We start from the raw sequence: 24423 nt of genomic DNA on the forward strand, positions 1-24423 counted from the left end.
TGTACCAATGTGGACGAGGGAGCAGGAACAGAGCATCATTGCCGAGCAATGCAACAAAGCTGGATCATCCTGGCAATGATACCTGCACCATCTACACGCTGCAGAGACTCCCTAACTCTTCGCCATTGTACACAATGGCCCATGGCTTGGAGACTTCCTTTGACTATTCTAAAGCCCCCATGGGTTATCTATGCCTTAATGTCCCTGACTTTCTGGTCTAACTCTTCATCTGACATATCAGAATAGGATTCCCTGACAGACATATTGTGTTCTTTCATTCTTCTGTAATAAAAGCTAACCGTTACACTGTCATGAAATATGATTATAATAGGACATAGCCTGCTTATGAGTTGCAAGAAAGTTAGATGAATTCAACTGAAAATGGCGAGAACAGGCATTCATAGCTAAAATGTTTTTGGATAGCTTGAGAATAATAATTGCATGATTTATCATTCTACGGAATGTATGTATGTATGTATGTATGTATGTATGTATGTATGTAATATAGTAGAATGTTATGAAACGAAACTGAATCGTAAGAGCTAACTACTAGCTATGTAGAAGTTGGACAGAAGAACGCCTAGTGCTGCTTACCTGAGATGCCATCATCACACAGTCCTTCATAGGTGTCCGCTATGACTTCCTTTGTGTTGGTAAGAAAGGCTGAATAGTATTGGTTGTAGCCAAACCGACACTCAAAAAATGGCAAAAATGGAAAGTGGTTTATAGCTAAATTAAATTGGAGTTTAATTTAGCAATTTAGCAACCGAAGATGCTGCCATATCCTGTCAGCACAGGCACAAGCGAGCCACTCTGGCGGAGAATGACACGTGGAAGAGGGCAAGGACAAGATGGGAGTAACAACAATTTGTTGCAAGTTGGGGAGGGGGGCTAATAGCTAAACAATAGACTATTCAACCTTACTAAAGAATAGTCTAAATAGCCGAGCTAGTTGAAAAACCCCTCTCCTATCACAGCACTGATTATGCTTTTGGGTCCCAATGCACTACTGTGTCTCTAACTGACAATTCATTCGAAATATAAACCAAATAACAAACTGATAGTTGTGCATGACTTGAAATGAAACAAGCAGGGAGCAGGTTTCGAACCCTCAACCTTCTTGCACGAAGTCCAGCGCGCTATCGACTGTGCACCAAAAGCATGCTGAAGCCGCAGAGTTGATAGAGCGCGTCCTCGCGGTAGCTTGCTGCTCAATGTAATAAAGTAATGACTTTTCAAACAAATTACCTTACACGTTATGTTGGCTGACAATGTTAGCTATGTTGTCCTTACGAACCACGTAGCATATCATTACAGCAGTATGTTAGCCATCTACCTAACGTTAGTAGTTATGCATCAAACTTGACAGTATATTAACTATAGGATTATTCCAGTCATTCTTAGCTTAGCTAAATGGTATAGTCGTTAGGCGTTCTCAATGGATATTGGGGTGCTTTCGTAAATCCGCTCTGGCTATCTACTCCAATTTCAGAGCACTCTCCTCTGAGTGTACCAGAGAGCAGAATAATTCATTCATGAACACTCAACACCTGTTGAATATGGCCGGTGTCAGTAAACGTCACAAACACGCTGGTTAACACGAAAACTGCCTAACCAGCTGTGCTAGCACGAGTAAAATGGTCAGAGTGGTCTCATTTATGTCTGGAAGTAGCTAGCAAGCCAACGTTAGCTTGGGTGCTTGACTGCAGTTGTAAGGCCAGAATGCTCAAATCAACACTACTCTTCGGCTCGAACATCCAGTGTGCACTCCAAGAGCGAAACGGTCTGAATTTACAAACTGACAATGCTCTGAATTTATGAGCGCAGGCACGCCAGATTGAAATGAACTAGGCAAGTCAGTTAAGAACATATTCTTATTTACAAGGACAGCCTACTCCTTCCTCCCCGTCGGAGAATTGAATCACGGTCTTCCGCGTGCCCTGCCCGCACGATACAGGGATTATTTAGCCAAATAGCCCAGTGATGTACTATGCCTACCCAGTACTGTACTATGCTACACAGTAGCCTAGTAAACAAATACAGGTGGCTTATCTTCAAAATGATTTAAATGCTTTATTATCCAAATGTAAAAGCATATACTGCACCGCAAGGTTTACTGCAGCATGACGCAACTTTTAAAGGAGCAACCACTGTCTGTGCAAAAGTACTATCTCACAACTCGATGAAACCGTCACTCTTGCACAGACATTTAGAAACAAAACCTGCCAATTTGAAATATAAGACACAGAGGTTTTTGGAGCGAGAATGAAGATGACTTTCGAGTAGTAAGACATGTATAAAAGCAACAGATATCATTAATAATAAGGGGCTAGAAGAGTCTTATATGGTGAGCTACCGAGTGATTAGGACAGGCAAACCCCATACTATTGGGAAGGACTTAATTTTCCCTGCTGCCGGATATGGCTGGGACAATGCTGGGGGAAAAGGCCAAAAAAAACTATACAGACAATGTCTTCATCAAACAAGACTGTTTCACGATGCATCAGTGACATGGCGTGAGATGCTTCGCATACAAGTCAGTGAATTCTATGCGTTTCACTTGTGTCACGACTTCCACCGAAGGTGGCTCCTCTCCCTGTTCTGGCGGCGCTCGGCGGTCGTTGTCACCGGTCTACTACTCCCTTTTTCTTTTCTGTTGGTTTTGTCTTGATTGTTTTCACCTGTTGCTTATTTTGGTTCATCAATGTTCTATTTAAACTTCCAGTGCCCGCCTGCTTTTGTGCGGGTTTATTCCTACTGTCAGTGGTGAAGTTGGTTTTCTTCTGTGTAATTTGTTGTATGTTATTTCCTGTTTTTTGGAGAAATACCTGATTTATGGTCTTTGCCTGATTGTTGGCTAGACCAAGCGAAATAAAAGCATCCATCGGATGTATTGCTCTCTGTGCCTGACTCTACACCCACCACTCCTAGAATTCCGTGACAACTTGTCTGACTGCTTGCATGATGACGAGTTTCTCACACGACTGGCGTATCTGAGTAATGTTTTTTCCTCACCTGAATGATATGAATCTAGGATTACAGGGACTCTCCGCAATTATATTCAATGTGCTGGACAAAATTGAGGCTATGATTAAGAAGTTGGAGCTCTTCTCTGTCTGCATTAACAAGAACAACACACAGGTCTTTCCATCATTGTATAATTTTTGTCTGTGCAAATGAACAAGTTTACGGACAATGTCAAATGTGAAATAGCGAAGCACCTGAGTGAGTTGGGTGCACAATTACGCAGGTACTTTCCCGAAACGGATGACTCAAACAACTGGATACGTTATCCCTTTTATGCCCTGCCTCCAGTCCACTTACCGATATCTGAACAAGAGAGCCTCATCGAAATTGCAACAAGCGGTTCTGTGAACATGGAATTTAATCAGAAGCCACTGCTAGATTTCTGGATTGGGCTGCGCTCAGAGTATCCCGCTTTGGCAAATCGCACTGTTAAGACACTGATTCTCTTTGTAAACACATACATATGTGAGAGTGGATTCTCAGCCCTCACTAGCATTAACCTCTTCAGTCGACCCTCTACTTTTTTGAACATTTTGTTAAAAATCGCGCAACATTTCAGCGCCCTGCTACTCATGCCAGGAATATAGTACGTTCATATGGTTAGAATGTGTGTATAGGAAACCCTCGGACGTTTTTAAAACTGGTTAAATCACGACTGTGGCTATTACATAACGTGCGTTACATCGGAAAGCGCAGGAAAACCTGATCACAGAAAATGGAAATAAATATCCTTGCGCCACTACCGCAATTGTTAACAGTGAGCCGAATTAGATAAGACCGAGCATTCAACTCCCACAGCATCCGCATGTTGTCGAGTATCTTGTGAATTTAATCCTCTTTGATTCTTGGTTGAACCGAAAGAGGGGCACGACGTACCTCCGGTCTCCGCCCAGATCATTCCGGAAGAGCTCTCTCCTGAAATTTTTTCCAAGACGACAGCTAATGATATGTACATCGCCTACGGATGATTTTTATCGCTTATTAACGTTTACTAATACCTAAAGTAGCATTACAAACGTATTTGAAGTGTTTTGTGAAAGTTTATCGTCTACTTTTGAATTTTAAAAAATGACGTTACGTTGTGAAATCGCTGTTTTTTTCGTTTATCACACAGTCTACATATAACGATATCTTGGCTTTATATGGCCCGATTTAATCGAAATAAAGACCCAATAGTGTTTATGGGACATCTAGGAGTGCCAACAAAGAAGATGGTGAAAGGTAATGACTGTTTTCTATTTTATTGTGCGGTTTGTGTAACGCCGAAATGCTAATTATTTTGTTTACGTCCCCTGCTGTGCTTTTCTGTTGTAGTGTATTGGTGCATGCTATCAGATAATAGCTTCTCATGCTGTCGCCGAAAAGCATTTTAAAAATCTGACTTGTTGCCTGGATTCACAACGAGTGTAGCTTTAATTTGATACCCTGCATGTGTATTTTAATGAACTTTTGAGTTTTAACTAATACTATTAGCATTTAGCGTAGCGCATTTGCATTTCCAGAGCTCTAGTTGGGACGCAAGCGTCCCAGGTAGAGGTAAGAGGTTAAAACTAAATAAAGGCAGACTGTGTGGAACATTATTCAAGACTGAGACTCTCTCCAATACAACCCAAAACTGCAGAGTTATGTGCATCCTTTCAAGCACACCCTTCTCATTAACTTGTGGTGAGTTATTCAAAATTTGATGAACAAATAAAAGAGCAAAATGATTGATTATTATTATTTGTGCCCTGGTCCTATAAGAGCTCTTTGTCACTTCCCACGAGTTGGTTTGTGACAAAAACTCACACTCATTCTTATGTTTAATAAATGTACTGTATAGTGTGTGTGTGGCAGGCTTACAATGATGGCAAAAAACAGCATTTGAGAGTGCGCTGACCCTGGTGCTAGAGGGGGTACACAGCTGGAGGTTGAATGTTTGAAGGGGTACGGCACTAACAAGTTTGGGAACCACTGCCCTAGATGAAACAGTGAGTCCATATAGGAGTTAGAGGAAAGCCCATGTTGTCTACACAGATGATACAGTGAGCCCATACATCACAGCCTAGCGCAGGGCCAGGCAGCCAATGTTCCCCACTGTCTTCCCCCCTTCCACATCACATACATACAACAGATAGCACAGTGATATAGTAGCATAGAAGAGCCAGGCAGCCCATGTTCTCTACTACACTGTCTTCCTCCCTGACACCTGGAATAGCCTACCAGACAGTGAGACACACATGTTCACTCTTCAACAGCGACAGGGGTTTCATACATTCAAAGCAGGGTGCTGATTAATGAATCTGATATATTGAGTCAAGATGGGCCTACACACTAATGTACACAGGATTTACAGTCATGTCAGTCGACGACACACCTCACAATGGGGAAAGTCCTTATTAATCAAGCCTGCCAAGGCAAAGTTCTTTTTAATCAAGCAGAAAGTGAATAAATAAGTGAAATATGTAAAAATCCCAAGCCTAGCCATAGTCGTCCACAGCCAGTCCCTGTAGGCCTATTTATTATTGTAATATGCAGAGTAGTATCAGCATATAAAATATGTCTCAGTCAGCATTCATTTGCATGTGTACTACACTGTACACTATTTTTATTTTTTTATTTAACATATATTTAACTAGGCAAGTGAGTTAAGAACAAATTCTTATTTACAGTGGCGGCCTACCAAAAGGGAAAAGACCTCCTGCGGTGACGGGCCTGTGATTAAAAATAAATATATATAAATATAGGACAAACCACATATCATGACAAGAGAGACAACACAACATTACATAAAGAGATACAGTGGGGCAAAAAAGTATTTAGTCAGCCACCAATTGTGCAAGTTATCCCACTTAAAAAGATGAGAGAGGCCTGTAATTTTCATCATAGGTACACTTCAACTATGACAGACAAAATGAGGGAAAAAAATCCAGAAAATCACACTGTAGGATTTTTTATGAATTTATTTGCAAATTATGGTGGAAAATAAGTATTTGGTCACCTACAAACAAGCAAGATTTCTGGCTCTCACAGACCTGTAACTTCTTCTTTAAGAGGCTCCTCTGTCCTCCACTCGTTACCTGTATTAATGGCACCTGTTTGAACTTGTTATCAGTATAAAAGACACCTGTCCACAACCTCAAACAGTCACACTCCAAACTCCACTATGGCCAAGACCAAAGAGCTGCACCAGGTTGGGAAGACTGAATCTGCAATAGGTAAGCAGCTTGGTTTGAAGAAATCAACTGTGGGAGCAATTATTAGGAAATGGAAGACATACAAGGCCACTGATAATCTCCCTCAATCTGGGGCTCCACGCAAGATCTCACCCTGTGGGGTCAAAAATTATCACAAGAACGGTGAGCAAAAATCCCAGAACCACACGGGGGGACCTAGTGAATGACCTGCAGAGAGCTGGGACCAAAGTAACAAAGCCTACCATCAGTAACACACTACGCCGCCAGGGACTCAAATCCTGCAGTGCCAGACGTGTCCCCCTGCTTAAGCCAGTACATGTCCAGGCCCGTCTGAAGTTTGCTAGAGAGCATTTGGATGATCCAGAAGAAGATTGGGAGAATGTCATATGGTCAGATGAAACCAAAATATAACTTTTTGGTAAAAACTCAACTCGTCGTGTTTGGAGGACAAAGAATGCTGAGTTGCATCCAAAGAACACCATACCTACTGTGAAGCGTGGGGGTGGAAACGTCATGCTTTGGGGCTGTTTTTCTGCAAAGGGACCAGGACGACTGATCCGTGTAAAGGAAAGAATGAATGGGGCCATATATCGTGAGATTTTGAGTGAAAACCTCCTTCCATCAGCAAGGGCATTGAAGATGAAACGTGGCTGGGTCTTTCAGCATGACAATGATCCCAAACACACTGCCCGGGCAACGAAGGAGTGGCTTCGCAAGAAGCATTTCAAGGTCCTGGAGTGGCCTAGCCAGTCTCCAGATCTCAACCCCATAGAAAATCTTTGGAGGGAGTTGAAAGTCTGTGTTGCCCAGCAACAGCCCCAAAACATCACTGCTCTAGAGGAGATCTGCATGGAGGAATGGGCCAAAATACCAGCAACAGTGTGTGAAAACCTTGTGAAGACTTACAGAAAACGTTTGACCTCTGTCATTGACAACAAAGGGTATATAACATGGTATTGAGATAAACTTTTGTTATTGACCAAATACTTATTTTCCACCATAATTTGCGAATACATGTGATAGCAGCACAAAACATGGTACAAACATTATTAGGCACAGTCAACAGCACAAAAGGCAAGAAGGTAGAGACAACAATACATCACCTAAAGCAGCCACAAGTGTCAGTAAGTGTGTCCATGATTGAGTCTTTGATTGAAGAGATAAAACTGTCCAGTTTGAGTGTTTGTTACAGCTCGTTCCAGTCGCTAGCTGCAGTGAACTGAAAAGACGAGTGACCCAGGGATGTGTGTGGGTTGGGGACATTTAACAGAATGTGACTGGCAGAACGGGTGTTGTATGTGGAGGATGAGGGCTGCAGTAGATATCTCAGATAGGTGGGAGTGAGTCCTAAGAGGATTTTATAAATAAGCATCAACCAGTGGGTCTTGCGACTGGTATACAGAGATGACCAGTTTACAGAGGAGTATAGAGTGCAGTGAGGTTTCCTATAAGGAGCAGTGGTGGCATTTCTAATGGCTGAATGGTAAAGAACATCTAATCGCTCGAGAGCACCCTTACCTGCCGATCTATAAATTATGTCTCCGTAATCTAGCATGGGTATGATGGTAATCTGAATCAGGGTTAGTTTGGCAGCTGGGGTGAAAGAGGAGCGATTACAATAGAAGAAACCAAGTCTAGATTTAACTTTAGCCTGCAGCTTTGAAATGTGCTGAGGTGTTCAGAACAAGGTTAAGGGTAGAGAAAGCTTGTTGGACACTAAGAAAGCTTTGTCGTAGAGCATTTAACACAAAATCCATGGAGGGGCCAGCTAAGTAGAAGACTATCATCTGCATATAAATGAATGAGGGAGCTTCCTACTGCCTGAGCTATGTTGTTGATGTAAATTGAGAAGAGTGTGAGGCCTAGGATCGAGCCTTGGGGTACTCCCATGGTGACAGGCAGTGGCTGAGATAGCAGATGTTCTGACTTTATACACTGCACTCTTTGAGAGAGGTAGTTAGCAAACCATGCCAAAGACCCATCAGAGACACCAATACTACCACTACTAAATGCTTATCTCTGGATCTGTGCATGGTTGGATGAGAGGTCCTTGACCAGGGTGATCTCACACCCTCTCCATAGCAGAGAGGAGATAAGTGGGAGGGCTGGGGCCGATCAAGGCACATGTCAGGACAGGAGCTCAGCCCAGGACACAGGGTAGGGGAATGAGTGCAGGAAGAGGAGGAGCAGAGCAGGTGACTGCTGCTGGAGACATGACAAGTTAGATTGGTGAGGGTAAAGTCAGGCAACAGGCACCATGCTGTTTACTGGTTACTGCACTCATGACACATAGTTCAGCCTAGCAAGTGACGCTAAAGCTACTGTGGTATTTGATCCAAAATAAACAGCAGTCAACCGAATAGAACATTAAGTACTATATTTTAACAAACCGAACCCAATTGTAAATCTAAGCCCTGACAGTAGCACTATAGGTCCGGGGGTGTGTCAGAAATTATTTGAGCTATTTTCACAGCCGTTATTATGAGCACAATAGCTGGTGGTGGCGCGAAATTGTGGGTTTTTGATCAATAATCAAGTTTTAGGTGTGACAAGGGCTTGGACACTTACTGACCAATCAAGGCATTCCATGGCTTAATACTGCACGAGTTTGTCTCAAATTCTGTAGATGAACTCTAATTCAGCTGGGGGCACAGAATTTTCTCGTCCTAGTCCATTGTGGACTGATACAGTAGTTACTTAATAAACTGTAGTAACAAGTAATAGCAACTGTAAAAAATGATAATAAATAACATCCAGTGTTTGCTCCATATGTTTGGAGTGTTGACAGGTGTAACTGGCTTTAATGAATATTAACCGGACAAGAGTCTCTCTTGGGAAATGGGGATGGGTACAAGCCCAATGGAGTATGTTCTGCAGGTAGGTCTATATGAATTGGGAATAATGCAAAAACCTCATGAGTAGACCATTTAGAAATATTTTATGGATAGGATACTTGGGTAATGCATGTCTAGGATAAGAAAGACACCAGACACATTGCTGTTGAACAAGCTTTTGTTATAGGCTACTGTAAGGGCTTGTTTTCTGATCAAACAAACAGAAAACAAGCAATTGTTAAAGGAAAATAATTGAAATGTTTCTAAATATGAGCATCACCGGATTATCCAATCTCTCGTTCCATAGCCTTCATGTATCTTTTTTTTAAAATGTTTAAAACGCACATCCAAAATAATAACAGGAGATGGCTAAAATAATCTACTTGCCTACATAGATAAAACGGTGATGTCTACTCACTGTTTTGCTGTTGCCAAACTTGATCTTTTAATTAAGCTTATTTTCAAAGCAGTCTCAGGAGTCAAACCCTTTATTGATAGTCTTAACTACTACTAGCGAATGCATTGGGCAGGGCCGAAAAAACTGCCTTCACTGAGAGAGGAGGCTATTTGTTTTTTATGTTTCTAAATACGAGGTTTACGGGCACAAAAAACACTCTTGTGCTTTTAGTGCATCATGGCTGGATAGGCTGCACTTCTGTGGAAAACAACTCCATGCAATAACCAACGCATTACCACTAAGACCAGTTTTCGGTTGGTCTTAAAATATCCCCACCAGTGCATACTGAAATTGGCACCTTGGAGCACGCTTAAGGAAACACCTGAGATATTGCCACTCCTCCCACCTCAGCGCAAGCGAGTTCATATAAGACAGGTATATTACCAGTCCTGGTGCTTGGGTTTGAAAATAGAAGAGAACAGGTGTTGTACCCCCCCCCCCCCCCAGTTAATTTTTTATGTCGGTTTGCATGGAAGGCACTAGTAATGTCTGCAGTTTTCAGTTTGGCTATTTGTTTCAAGTGTATTAGTCTAAAAATAAATATCTTAGTCTATAAATAAATATAAAATATTAGTCTAGAAATAAATATAAAATCCGTCATCTCTCCCATGTCTTATTCGACTAGTAGTTGTTTAATGTTAATTGCTTGCCTACATTTTACTCCCTCCTATGTTTAATATAACACACACACACACAATATTAAGTTAGGAAGTTAGGTTGCCTATCCTGGCGTGAAGTATGTTGTATAGAGAGTATTTGACTCAAGCCACAAAATTAAGGAAATTAGAGGGGGAGGGTCTTGCCGAAATCCCCCCCCCCCCTCTTCTAATTTCCTTAATTTTGTGGCTAGAGTCAAATACTTTCTGTGGCACACACTACTGGTGTGTGCCACCCTCTATAACCACTGTGATTATTATTATTTGACCCTGTTGGTCTTCTATAAACATTTGAACATCTTGGTCATGTTCTGTTATAATCTCCACCCGGCACAGCCAGAAGAGGACTGGCCACCCATCATAGCCTGGTTCATCTAGGTTTCTTCCTAGGTTTTGGCCTTTCTAGGGAGTTGTTCCTACCCACCGTGCTTCTACACCTGCATTGCTTGCTGTTTGGGGTTTTAGGCTGGGTTTCTGTACAGCACTTTGTGACATCAGCTGATGAAAGAAGGACTTTATAAATGAATGTGATTGATTGATTGAAAGATGACGAATTTTGGCAAAGAGATTTATTTATAGCTTAATACACTTGAAACAAATAGCCAAACCGAAAACTGCAGACATTACTAGTGCCTCCCCTGTGATCAAACCGAGATAAAAAATACAAATTAAACGCAGCCTAACGTGGTCATAAAGCTCAACTAGCAAGCAAGTCGCAGCAATGAAGAATTGAGTGTGTGCGCGTTCACACGATAGGGGGTGGGGGAATTCTGTCAGGGGGAGATTTTTGGCACAACATCAGCTTTAACAGGTCGAAATTGCCAACTAGCATGCATTTGACAATTGTGCTGGCTCAACGCCAGCCAAAAAATAAAGCCCTATATAAAATGGTGATACATATTAATGTGAGGCTATGATGTCGTCAACAAATTTTGGGTCAGTCCGTCCTTCCTTCCTTTAACATAAAAATGAGTTGAAGCTATAAAACCTGCTGAGTTTCAGAACATGAGCCGTGATGGGACCAGTTTGTTAGCATACTGGAACTGATGTTCCATTTCAACATCAGCTCTGGTAAAGTGTTCAGAATGCAGTTGGCTGGCTAGATTCCAGTTATATAAATATGAGAGAGAGAGATTTATTTTCTAGATATGAGTAAGGAATCTACAGGAAACCAGATGACTCTCCCTGCCTTCACCTCAGAGGCCAGTTGGGGACGTCCTGAAAAATATAGTGGGGAATTACAGGCCCAGAAAACATCCCCCAGCTAGGAGGCCTCTCTTCCCTTTCTGAAAACCCTGACTCTCACTCCAAGCTACAGTATGCATTTGCTCTGGGTGAGCTCACATCATTCCAGAACAGTACCAGGACTAGCCGGTTCCTCATCACCTGTTCAGTATACCATGTACTAGGGGCACAGGACTGTCAACCATGATACCTCACTGATGAGAGAGTTTCTTGTTCTCTTTTGTCCTATTTCAACACTGTGAATGGTACAAGCAGGAAGTTCCCTTCTAGTCTTTCTCTACAATAAGTATCGTATATAGCTTATGGACTAGTGTTGCATTGATTGTAGTCAAAGTGGACTACAGTTGAAGTCACAAGGCAGGTGTTTAGGGTAAAGGGGATTCCATTTGTTACCTAAGCAGCACCCTGTACAGGGAGACTCTGGCTTTTTCCCCAATTATCTCCCCTTCCTTCCAAAGTGTACACTTCCCTGATTTGAATGGGAATGACTGGTATAAGAAATATGGTGGAAATGTCCATGCTTTTAGATTTGTATAAAGTAGTGGATTAGTGCACACATCAGGAGAAGTAGGGCTCTCCCCCAATAAAGAAAAATATTGGTAGACCGAGAGCATTGGAATTTGAAAATGAGTATTTTTCGAAATATAGACACCATGTTTTCTTCATTAAAAATAAATACAAATGACTACAAAGAGGGAGCCAGAGATCATATAGCCTAACCAGAAGAAAACCTGTGACACTCCTCCCCACTGCTAGCCTTGTTAAGCTCCTGAAGTTAACGGTAGTAGGTTACACAGTAGGTTGGTAACATTTTTTCCATTTGGAGTGCCAAGATTTTCATATGTATATTTTCGTAGAAGTTAAGTTTAATTTATAATAGTCTTCATATCTCAATGTCATGTGGTTAATAAAAATTATATCTAAATGAAAATTATACAAATCTAAAAGTAACTTCTATTGCATTGCCAATATGTAAATATAGCCTACATAAAGCCAACAAATAAATACATTGCAGCCCACAGGTAGAAAATATCCTGATAACAATATATATCCTTTAAATCACATTGGCTATGCATGGTCTGTCTGCAAGGAACTTGAAACATTGTATCAACTATTAACTTGGTCCAGCCTGCTCATGCTAGCTAACTTACAACATTATGTAAAATATTCTTGGACCTCAGTGAGCATCAGTGAGTTCCGGACAGACAAACACAACTATTTTCGCAACGGATAAGAAGTAATCGGGTCATTTTATGACGTTTCCACAGGATCAGAGCATGACATTTTTTTTCCGCTTTCATGCAAAATCCTGGTCGACCAACAGCCCATCGACCAAACAAATCGACCAGTGGACTAAATGGGGTCAGGCCTAAGGAGAAGATAAACTATTATTGGGATACATCCCTTGTTTATGATCCTGGAGTAGGTATTAATAATGTAGGAGAGAAACGGGTTTTACTTTGACTTTAATTGCACATTTGTCAACGTTTACTTTGTTTAAAGATCATGTTTGAAACAGTACGTAAGGTTCATTCAGTTCAAATACAGATTCTGTAGCTAGTTTGTGATATAAGGCAGCTCCCCAATCTCAGCCGCCCGACACCCCACAATGCATACTAACCATCCCCAGCAGAGGGACACACAAAGGACTCTTTGACTAATTTTGGCAGCAGGATGCTAAACTCTGTCTCTCTTTCAAGCCTGAGCCAACCACCCTAGTCACTTAATAGTAGATTCACACTTCCGAATTCTTAACCCCCCTAATTCACTTCATTCATAAATTCACTTGTGAAGTGCCTTCCCTCGTATTTAAATTGAGGGAATAGATAAGGGCTGATCTAACACACTTGCACATATATGTCTTAGAGCAGTGGTGAGCAACTCCAGTCCTCCAGGGCCTGATTGGTGTCACACTTTTTCTCCATCCCTAGCAAACACAGCTGATTCATCAAACTGCATTCAAAACTGAAGATCATGATTAGGTGATTATTAGAGTCACGTGTGTTAGCTGGGGCTGAGGCAAAACTGTGACACCAATCAGGCCCTCAAGGACTGGAATTGCCCACCCCTGTCTTAGAGGAAGATATAGTAAATGCACAAAGTTCTGGAATATATAGAGCAAAAACACCATGTGATGACATCAGGGAGAGTAGTCTTTCAGCTGGGGGCCAGTATTAGAGAAATGGCTCATCTGAGTCATCTGGAAATGATTAAGGGAGTTAATAATAGAGGGGATACAAGGAACCTCCCAATGACTAACACCCTCCTACATTCCCGAACACTCACCCCCACCCAATCCCAAAATACTGTCCCACACTGCCACACACTCATACTCATATACATATTATTTTACCATTCGAATTATAGTACTTTTTTTTTCAGATTTCCCCCAACAACAAAAAACTTGTGCTTAAACTCTTGGCTAATCAGAATGACACAAATCCACATGGCAGAGGTAAACATCAGACATGCTGCTTGCTTTTCTCTGGTCATTTAGCCAACAGTAACAGCAAAAGAAAAGTCTGATTTCCGCTATGATAGAACTGATTTTGTAATTGCTATTTGAACTGGGGAATAAACAATAGGGCTTAATGCACAGCCGTAGCTCCACGCACCGTTATAAAAACTACATCAAAAGTTTGTTTAATTAAATTAAGAATTGGAAGAATTATCCTTGTAGGTAAACATTTTTGAATTGAGAAATCTTTTTCATTGTAGGCCTATAAATAAATAGATAAAATAGGCCTACAATTTTTACTCTCCAAAAATGAACACTCAAATACTGACGTCCGTCCGGATGTATTCAATTAGCACTCTCTCTTTCCTTTCAATAAAGACCCAGGATACATTTCTTGAGCTCTTGTACACATTTACAGCTCCCTCTCCATGATTTCCAACAAAGAAACTGCACCCTGAGTGTTCTCATGAGTCCAACACTCAGTCATGGCTCTAATCTGCAGTTGTAGGACTAATCTGTAGACCCAATCTGTTGGCCCAATCCAACACACAAACCAAAGAAATCAGAGTGATGGCAACAATCACATCTGACAAACGAAGAGGTCCAATGGGTTCACACTCAAATGTTGCATAAAGCTTCATTAATCAATGTTTTACATTTTTTACTGTATTGAGGATAGCGTACACAGACATTTTGGCTTTACAGCCTTCAGTGTGTAAGTACAATTTTCTTTAATTCTAAACAGCATTTTTAAAGAATAACAGATGGGCAGAAAGTGCATCTAATCCGGGTTGCCACTCATCTGCAAATCAGGGACTACCTGAATACAAATTAGTCACAAAAAGATAGAATTATAGGATATGGGAGCAAATCAATCGCCCCAGGTGTCCGCTCACCTAAATACATCACATCAATTCATATGAATTGCTGTCCTTTGTGGTGGGAGAAGACGTTCAGAAATATGTGGGGCCAACTCATAAACAATATGCTAAATCTGATATGGACAGTGTTCTTGTATAACAATCTAAACGTGGCTTATAGGAAGGAGGTGAAATCTAATTCTTCGTTTAAACACTGGAGATACAGAATTTAATGTATACACTACCGTTCAAAGGTTTGGGGTCACAGGGGCATCCCGAGTGGCACAAGGGTCTAAGGCAATGCATCACAATGCTAGCTGTGCCACTAGCGATTCTGAGTTTGAGTCCAGGCTCTGACCAGGAGACCCATGGGGCGGCGCAAAATTGGCCCAGCATCGCCCGAGTTAGGGGATGGTTTGGTCGGCAGGGATGTCCTTGTCCCATCGTGCACTAGTGACTCCTGTGGCGGGCCGGGCGCAGTGCACGTTGACACGGTCACCAGGTGTACAGTGTTTCCTCCGACACATTGGTGCGGCTGGCTTCCGAGTTAAGTGGGCATTGTGTCAAGAAGCAGTGCGGCTTGGCTAAATCGTGTTTCGGAGGACGCACGACTCTCGGCCTTCGCCTCTCCCGAGTCCATAAGGGAGTTGCAGCGATGAGACAAGATTGTAACTACCGATTGGGATGTTGTCTTTGTTTGTTGGCACTATAGCCTAAGCGCAATTAATTAATAGAATGATTTTGTTCTATAAATTGTCTCGCAACTGGCGACGGGTGATATCTTGGCATCTAAAAGTGAATTTATGCTCTCCAAGACGTACGTTCAAGGCGCTGGATGTTTTTCCCAATATTAAATCTTATTACAAGAATACTTTAACATATAAATAATTCCGTTAGTAGTGTAAGTTATACATGACTATCTCATAGGTCCTAGAAGTCTGAGGACATACAAAGTTACATTTCCTTATGGTGCTACAAGATCTACATGGGAAGCATCCTTTTATGAATGCCAGTTCTCTCTCTGACCACATCTGATTGTGACACTCAAATCTATCCCACACATCCCACTCACTCAGATGCTATGTTGCCATAGTGGCTTGAAATCAAACCATCCCAGTAAGAGCAATGGTGATGGAAACAGACATATCAGCCCCACATCCCACTGACACAGCCGGGGCTCTCATAGCACTGATCAGACTCCAGACCCCTGTCTCTCTGTCTGGACTCCCATAGTAATGAGCAGACTCCAAACCCCTGTCTCTCTGTCTGGACTCCCATAGCAATGAGCAGACTCCAGACCCCTGTCTCTCTGTCTGGACTCCCATAGCAATGAGCAGACTCCAGACCCCTGTCTCTCTGTCTGGACTCCCATAGCAATGAGCAGACTCCAGACCCCTGTCTCTCTGTCTGGACTCCCATAGCACTGAGCAGACTCCAGATCCCTGTCTCTCTGTCTGGACTCTCATAGCACTGAGCAGACTCCAGTCAGTCAGTCAGTCAGTCAGTCTGTCTCCCACTACTGCTTTATAACTGCTAGTGCAGCTCTGGCACCATAAACCACAGTTCCATTTCCATGATAGAGAGAGGGGCTGCTGGCGCTCGACAAGACCGGGAGAATGTCACACATCTGCAGTGGCATGTACTGTAATCAGCCTGAGAGGCACTCGAGCAGCGTCCCCCGGCACAAGCAGGCACAGAGACATTGATACACAGCCAGAGTCAGTCAAATGGGATTCAGGCCAACTACCTCAATAGAGCACAGGCAGGCACAGAGACACTACCATACAAAGCAGGCACAAAGAGAGACAGTCTAACATATAAATGTGATTGAGGCCTACCTCAACAAAGCACACAGTCAGGGACAGACTGATGGCAGAGGACAGAGGAATGGCTCCCGTGTGGCCCACTTAGTAGAGCATGGCGCTTGTAACACCAGGGTTGTGGGTTCAATTTACATGGTGGAAATGTATGCACTCACTACTGCATGTCATTCTGGATAACAGCATCTGCTAAATTACTAAAATGTAAAGGTGGGCCTAGGCTATGAGACCATGGGACATTGTTGTTCATTGAGAAATTACAATGTAGCATGGTAGAGCTACAGATAGCCTTGTTTCAGAACGATGGTTCTGTACTGACCTACAGCCCTTTTTGCTTTTTAGTAATTTTGCTTGGTGATAAAATGAAAATAATCACAAAAAGGTTAAACACAGACTCCAAACATTGGATTCCATACCATTTAGGCCTAAGGAGGACACGACTGATTCTTGTCGAAGCCTGTTCCTATGGTAGTGAGCCTATGTTTAGACCTAACGTTCTGTGTTAGGAGCACTGGCTCAGGGGGACCAGCCACCTCCTAGGGCTTGCTGGGACAAGTAGTAAGAAAACAAGCATTTTGTGAATACATCCCCAGCTTCAGTGAGAGAGAGAGAGACCTAATATGTATTAGAGAATGACCGATTAATCGGAATGGCCGATTTCAAGTTTTCATAACAATCGCAAATCTGTAATTTTGGACGACGATTTAAATAAATAAAAATGTACACCTTTATTTAATCTTTATTTAACTAGGCAAGTCAGTTAAGAACTCATTCTTATTTTCAATGACGGCCTAGGAACAGTGGGTTAACTGCCTTGTTCAGGGGCGGAACGACAGATTTTTACCTTGTCAGCTCAGGGATTCAATCTTGCAACCTTACGGTTAACTAGTCCAATGTTCTAACCACCTGTCTCAAGAGGAGACTGCCTGTTACGCGAATGCAGCAAGAACCATAGGTAAGTTGCTAGCTAGCATTAAACTTAATCAATCATAATCACTAGTTATAACTACACATGGTTGATGATATTACTAGTGTATCTAGCGTGTCCTGCGTTGCATATAATCGATGCAGTGCACATTCGCGAAAAAGGACTGTCGTTGCTCCAACGTGTACCTAACCATGAACACCAATGCCTTTCTTAAAATCAATACACAGAAGTATATATTTTTAAACCTGCATATTTAAAAGAAATCCAGGTTAGCAGGCAATATTAACCAGGTGAAATTGTCACTTCTCTTGCGTTCATTGCACGCAGAGTCAGGGTATATGCAACCGTTCTGGGCCGCCTGGCTCATTGTGAAATAATTTGCCAGAATTTTACTTAATTATGACATAACATTGAAGGTTGTGCAATGTAACAGGAATATTTAGACTGATGGATGCCACCCATTAGATAAAATATGGAACGGTTCCGTATTTCACTGAAAGAATAAACCTCTTGTTTTCGAGATGATATTTTCTGGATTCTACCATATTAATGAACTAAGGCTCGCATTTCTGTGTGTAATTATGTTATAATTAAGTCTATGATTTGATAGAGCAGTCTGACTGAGCGATGGTAGGCACCAGCAGGCTCATAAGCATTCATTCAAACAGCACTTTCGGGCGTTTTGCCAACAGCTCTGCTGTTTATGACTTCAAGCATATCAACTCCCGAGATTAGGCTGGTTTAACGATGTGATGTGAAATGGCTAGCGAGTTAGCGGGGTGCGCACTAATAGCGTTTCAAACGTCACTCGCTCTGAGACTTGGAGTAGTTGTTCCCCTTGCTCGGCATGGGTAACGATGCTTCGAGGGTGGCTGTTGTCGTTGTGTTCCTGGTTCGAGCCCAGGTAGGAGCGAGGAGAGGTATGGAAGCTATACTGTTACACTGGCAATACTAAAGTGCCTATAAGAACATCCAATAGTCAAAGGTATATGAAATACAAATGGTATAGAGAAATAGTCCTATAATTCCCATAATAACTACAACCTAAAACTTCTTACCTGGGAATATTGAAGACTCATGTTAAAAGGAAGCACCAGCTTTCATATGTTCTCATGTTCTGAGCAAGGAACTTAAACGTTAGCTTTCTTACATGGCACATATTGCACTTTTACTTTCTTCTCCAACACTTTGGTTTTGCATTATTTAAACATGTTTCATTATTTATTTGAGGCTCAATTTATTTTATTGATGTGTTATATCAAGTTAAAATAAAAGTATTCATTCAGTATTGTTGTAATTGTCATTATTGCAAAAAAATTAATACAAAAATTAAATTGGCCGATTAATCGGTATCAGCTTTTTTTGGTCCTACTATAATCGGTTTCGGTGTTGAAAAATCATAATCGGTCAACCTCTAGTACCAACTAAGACCCAGACCTGGGGTCAATTTATATTTGAAATCATTAAAAACACTGAGTGTTTGCTTTAGTCTACCTGGAGGACCAGGCGGGCGGGGTTTGGTTACATTTCGCCAAGCTCAAGTCCAATCGAGCACAGCTAATGTATTTTGAATTTCAAATATTACTGGCACCCAGGTGTAGATGGTACCCACAGGACCCCTATCTCTCCAGTAGGCACAAGGGGCAGCCTTGGTCACTGATAGGAGCTGACACTCCTGCAGAGAGAATATACAGCATTCCCTCCCACCAGAGCAGTAGATGGCATAATGATTGGTCTCTTTCTGAATCAGTCTCTGAAAAATGGAGCTCATCCCAAGATGTCATAAAATACCTGTATATCGGTGCCAGTATAACCCAACCTTCAATGCCAATACCATTAGCAGATGGTCTTCTAACTCTGACATTACATTCTGAATGACTTTTTAGAAAACAGGCCAGAGTAAGTCTCTAGGACCTTAGATGGCTTACCATGAGGTTCCTGGTCTCCTGGTCTCGAATCGGAGCTAACTGAACCGTGGTTAGGTTAAACTGGAAAGAAAGCACCCTGGACCCTGGAGGAAACCTATCGTTTTGGCTCTCCTGCTACTTGTATATCAGATAATAGTCCTCATATTATTTCTGCTTTAACAGAAAGTAACCATAGGGATTACATTAGAAAGTAACATTCTAAATGAAAGAGCCTCGAGTAGCTCGGAGACAGTGAAAATAAACATCCAGTAACTGAGTTAGTGCCTTGGGTTCCGGGGGGAGAGAAGGAATTCAGGGCCAGTTGAGTCCCATTCTCAGGACCTTTCTCCACTTCTTAAAAACAGAGATAGAGCCAGTCCTTCACAACCAGTCAGCGAAATAGAGTGGCTTCTCTGGGATAGAACAGCAGCAGAATGTCAAGTCCGAATTCTTGACAGTTTCTCTTCTGAAAAAGTAATTCCTTTCTGACAACCATGTCATACCCAAGGCCATTACAGCAGGGTAGCCTAGTGGTTAGAGTGTTGAACTAGTAACCGAAAGGTTGCAAGTTCAAATCCCCGAGCTGGACAGGCAGTTAACCCAAGGCCATCATTGAAAATAAGAATTTGTTCTTAACTGACTTGCCTAGTTAAATAAAGGTGAAATTACCAATTCACAATCCTTGTCATAAGACATTGATTACCCTTTAACTGTTTATTCAAGTAGGTACAAACAAACCTAGCACGAACACTCCAGCTGTGAGAATCTGAATGCCTTGTCAGACTGGTTGTCTGAAGTTACTCCAAAAGATGTGAATAAAGACTAGACACGACACTGCTGTAAAAATATGTGTCATCTTGTTAAGAGGACCTACATGAGGATCTGATAGTGCAGCCTCTACACTCCGCCTTCAAAGACAGATGAATGCTCAGAATGCAACCTTATTTTGGGTGCTTTCTGAAACCTGGAGAACACAAGAAAGGGAAAGCACAAGACGACACCAGCTGTACGAATATACTGAACAAAAATATAAAACGCAACATATAAAGTATTGATTCCATGTTCCATGAGCTGAAATAAAAGATCCCAGAAATGTTCCATATGCATAAAAAGCTTATTTCTCTCAAATGTTGTGCACAAATTTGTTTACATCCCCAGTTAGTGAGCATTTCTCCTTTGCCAAGATAATCCATCCACCTGACAGGTGTGGCATATCAAGTTGCTGATTAAACATGATCATTACATAGGTGCACCTTCTGCTGGGGACAATAAAAGGCCACTAAAATGTGCAACTTTGTCACAACACAATGCCACAGATGTCTCAAGTTTTGAGAGAGCGTGCAATTGGCAAAATTGTTGAATGTTACGTTCAGTGTAGGCCTGTTTACATATGCAATATAAAGCCAGATACACTTCTTATTTCATTCATTTCATTGTGATTCCTTTCATTTCCTTGATTTTGTAATGATTATTTCCTACACTATTATTAGTATTAGTATTTTTTCTAGGCAAGTCAATTAAGAACAAATTCTTATTTACAATGACAGCCTACCCCAGCCAAACCTGGACAACGCTGGGCCAATTGTGTGCCACCCTATGGGACTCCCAATCATGGCCGGATGTGATGCAGCCTGGATTTGAACCAGGTACTGCAGTGACACCTCTTGCACTGAGATGCAGTGTCTTAGACCACTGCGTTACTCGGGAGCCCAAAGGAGAACCTTTTGGGTTTCCACACCAGCGGAACCTTTCCAGTTGAGAAGGTTCCTCAAGGAACCCCTCTGAAAAAGGTATCTGAGGAACCCCTGTGTAAAGATTCATAGACGGAAGCTTTTTGTGATTGGAGGGATTAAATGTTTTACCTTTGTAATAATATATTGTAGAAGTGGCAGCCTATCATATTTGCGGTGTGGCTTATTGAAGGCGTGGCTTTGAGGTAATTATCTTTGTTCATCCATTAGCATTAATGCAATTCCCGTTCATCATGTTAAGTTTGTACACTGCTAACTAAAAATGTTCCTTGAATATTTATGCATATTACAAATTCTAATATAATTTTAATATTGCTGATTACATACAGTAATAGTGGTAAATATTCCATATTTGAGATTTGCATAGGCTCTTGAGGAACTCGTACATCTCTGTTAGCCTCATTGAAGCTACAAAACTGTGTGTTCAAACTTAAGACCTTCTTCTTCTTCGATGAGGTTTAACAGTGGTTGGCATCCGATAAATTAAATGTTGCATTTCCACCACCAACTAGACTGGAGTATAACTCCCTTATACTTGTGATCAATATTGATGTATTATTATTTATCTTTTCACATCTAGGAACCTCCCTCCTACAGACTGCTGTCACATCCACATAAGCTTGACGCCTGTAACAACAATGTGTTCGGCACAAAAGCTCGTACAGGATAGGTGAAATAGCCTAACATCCCTTTGTCAGGCAAAGAACCAACATCAAAACTCAAAAGAACAGACATTGACTCTTCTGTTTCACCGCTCACGACACCCTGTCTGCGTCGCACCAAACGACGAGCATCACAAACACAGGGAATCTTCCCCTTCAGTTGGTCCACTTTCACATTTACCACTACCCCAGTAATCCCTCCTTTAAATGGCGCCCTTTTCTTGAGAGCAAAACAAGTCACATCCCGTCCCCATTCGTTTGGCGCAGAGCGCCTGCTCCCTCTGACCAGCAGAAACACAAACAATTATCACAGGACCATTTCGGGTTACCTTCTCCGATTCCACTGCACCGAATATCAACCCTGAAACCAAAAATGGATCAGCTAGCTGAAAGGCAGGGATCCAATTTCTCCAAAAATTGAGAGTTCCTCGAGTCACCACAAGAAAATGCAATCGTGTCAGCAAAACGCATCACATGGGGATGATTTCTGTATTTTAAAAGTTACATATCTTGAAAACTTGATTGCTGACAGGCAAGATATTTTGACAAGCAAGATATATATATATATATATATATATATATAAAATATATATATATATATATATAGAGAGAGAGAGAGAGAGAGAGAGAGAGTTTTTGGGGTGGAGTATCCTTTAAGGTTGCTGCGCTCCAGAGTGCACTAGCACATGAGAGAACAGAGGAACATATAACCTCGTAAAAATGTCTGGGTCTTTTCCAGGCTGTATTCCTTCAGGGACCAAATTAAACTAGGACTTTCTCCACTTTGAGCCACAGAGAGCTTCATAGGGAATGTTCCTACTACACAGCTCAGTGTCTTATATTACCATATCACAGTGTGTGTGTGTGTGTGTGTGTATGTGTGTGTGTGTGTGTGTGTGTGTGTGTGTGTGTGTGTGTGTGTGTGTGTGTGTGTGTGTGTGTGTGTGTGTGTGTGTGCCCCTCTCACACCCTGGTGTGATGTTCCACACCATACGGTCCCTCAGACTGTCATGTCATGTGATAAAGGCACATGTAAAGGTTACACCCAACCCTAACAATAACAGTAACAGCCAGCCACAAAATAACTGATCAAAACACAACAAAAAAATCAATATTGAAGTCATTTCTAAACTTCCTAAAGGTTACATGACATGATTGTTAAGATGATTGCTAACATAATTAACCATTAGGACCATAAATACTCTGCATCGGTTTCAGTACCAAATTAAAATGTCATTACTTAAAGGGCCTAAGTAGCCTTGCTCTGTTGGCTTGGTGACATATTTTGACCAGGCAGTACACATCATTCCTTTTCAGAGAGCCAAGAAGCCATGATTATTAGGTGTGTCCTAACGTACAGACAAGATGAGCAAAATAGAGTTTTGCTGACTGGTCAGATTTCACGAAACACACAAGCGTGTGAGCTACCTTGGGAGTGTCCACCTCATTAGACATGGGTAAAATCAATGTATGCATGATACAAACCATGTCGGCAGCACAGTGTTTACGTGCATAACGCAAATAAGGAACAAGCTGTGAAGTGTCCACTTCTACAGATTCTCGGGTAGATGCAGTCAGAGTATTCCTAAATAAATGTTAACAGTGTTTACCTACAGCATGGTCCGTTAAAATCATCCATGGTAGACCCTAGGAGAGATGAATGAAACATTCTATCTGGGGAAGTCATTAGAGGAAGAATTGCCTAACACACTGTTACTGTATCTAATGTGTAGCCGAGTTAATAAGCCTACTGCATCTGTTACCGTAGGCTATTTAAAGGAAAAAATATTAGTGACCTCTACAGGATGAAGGCTGTATTGGCCACTGAGAGCGTCACTGGGAAAGCATCAATCAACATAACATTTGTAGACTATGATTAATATGGTTTGTTAGTTGAGGTTATTAAAACAGCTGACTACCAGAGCAAACAATAAACATAAGAAAATAGTGCAGTGATAGAGTAGCCTACCCATCAATGATCGTTGTTTAGGCCTTGTTACAAGAGCAAAATGATAGCAATATTGTTCGCTTTAGTCCATAATACCGCCGACTGCAACAATGTATCAAAATAAAAGGACATACTGACTGTCTCCAAATGACGTCTATTATACTCGTGCCACATATCCGTTACCGCCTGCCTCGAGGAGTGTGCTTTCAGTTGGATCAGTGCAACTGGGAAAGGCCCTACCACTATTTTTAATAATTGTATTTTCTTCGTTTCAAAGAGCAGTCACAAATACGGACATGTATTATATAGTCCGCAAATCAAAATATTTGCAGATTTCAATCTAGGCAGATCTTCCTTCCTTCCCTCTCACACTGTAAGCACAGAGAAGTAACGGCCAAAGCCTATGTCTAAATAAATATTCTGTAATAAAATATATATATATATATATATATATATATATATGAGATATTTATGAAAGCTTACCAAAGCAGGCCTCTCCCCTTTCTTGCCGCTATCTTGATAAGCGCGTTAATGGTGCATACCGAGGCATAGGGCTGCTAAGTACCACTGATTTAACACAGAAGGACTAACTGTCCGCTACAACACAAAACCCCACCTTCCGGACGTGCACGGAGGAAGAAACCCGACAGGATATGATGTAGAGAGCCTATCGTCGTCAGTAGTTACCACAGTC

General features: G+C 41.6%; 1 protein-coding gene across 1 annotated transcript in view; it reads right to left on the bottom strand.

Moving 5' to 3' along the window:
- LOC115129772 (ras-related protein Ral-B-like) overlaps nt 1–24348 on the bottom strand; it is a 41552-nt gene extending 17204 nt beyond the window's left edge. Inside the window, exon 1 of the mRNA XM_029660477.2 lies at nt 24213–24348. The gene's annotated coding sequence lies outside the window, so the exon portion shown is untranslated. The remainder of the gene's footprint in view (nt 1–24212) is intronic.
- Nucleotides 24349–24423: the final 75 nt, after the last annotated feature.

Source organism: Oncorhynchus nerka, linkage group LG1 (genome assembly GCF_034236695.1).
Source record: "Oncorhynchus nerka isolate Pitt River linkage group LG1, Oner_Uvic_2.0, whole genome shotgun sequence".
NCBI lineage: Eukaryota > Metazoa > Chordata > Actinopteri > Salmoniformes > Salmonidae > Oncorhynchus > Oncorhynchus nerka.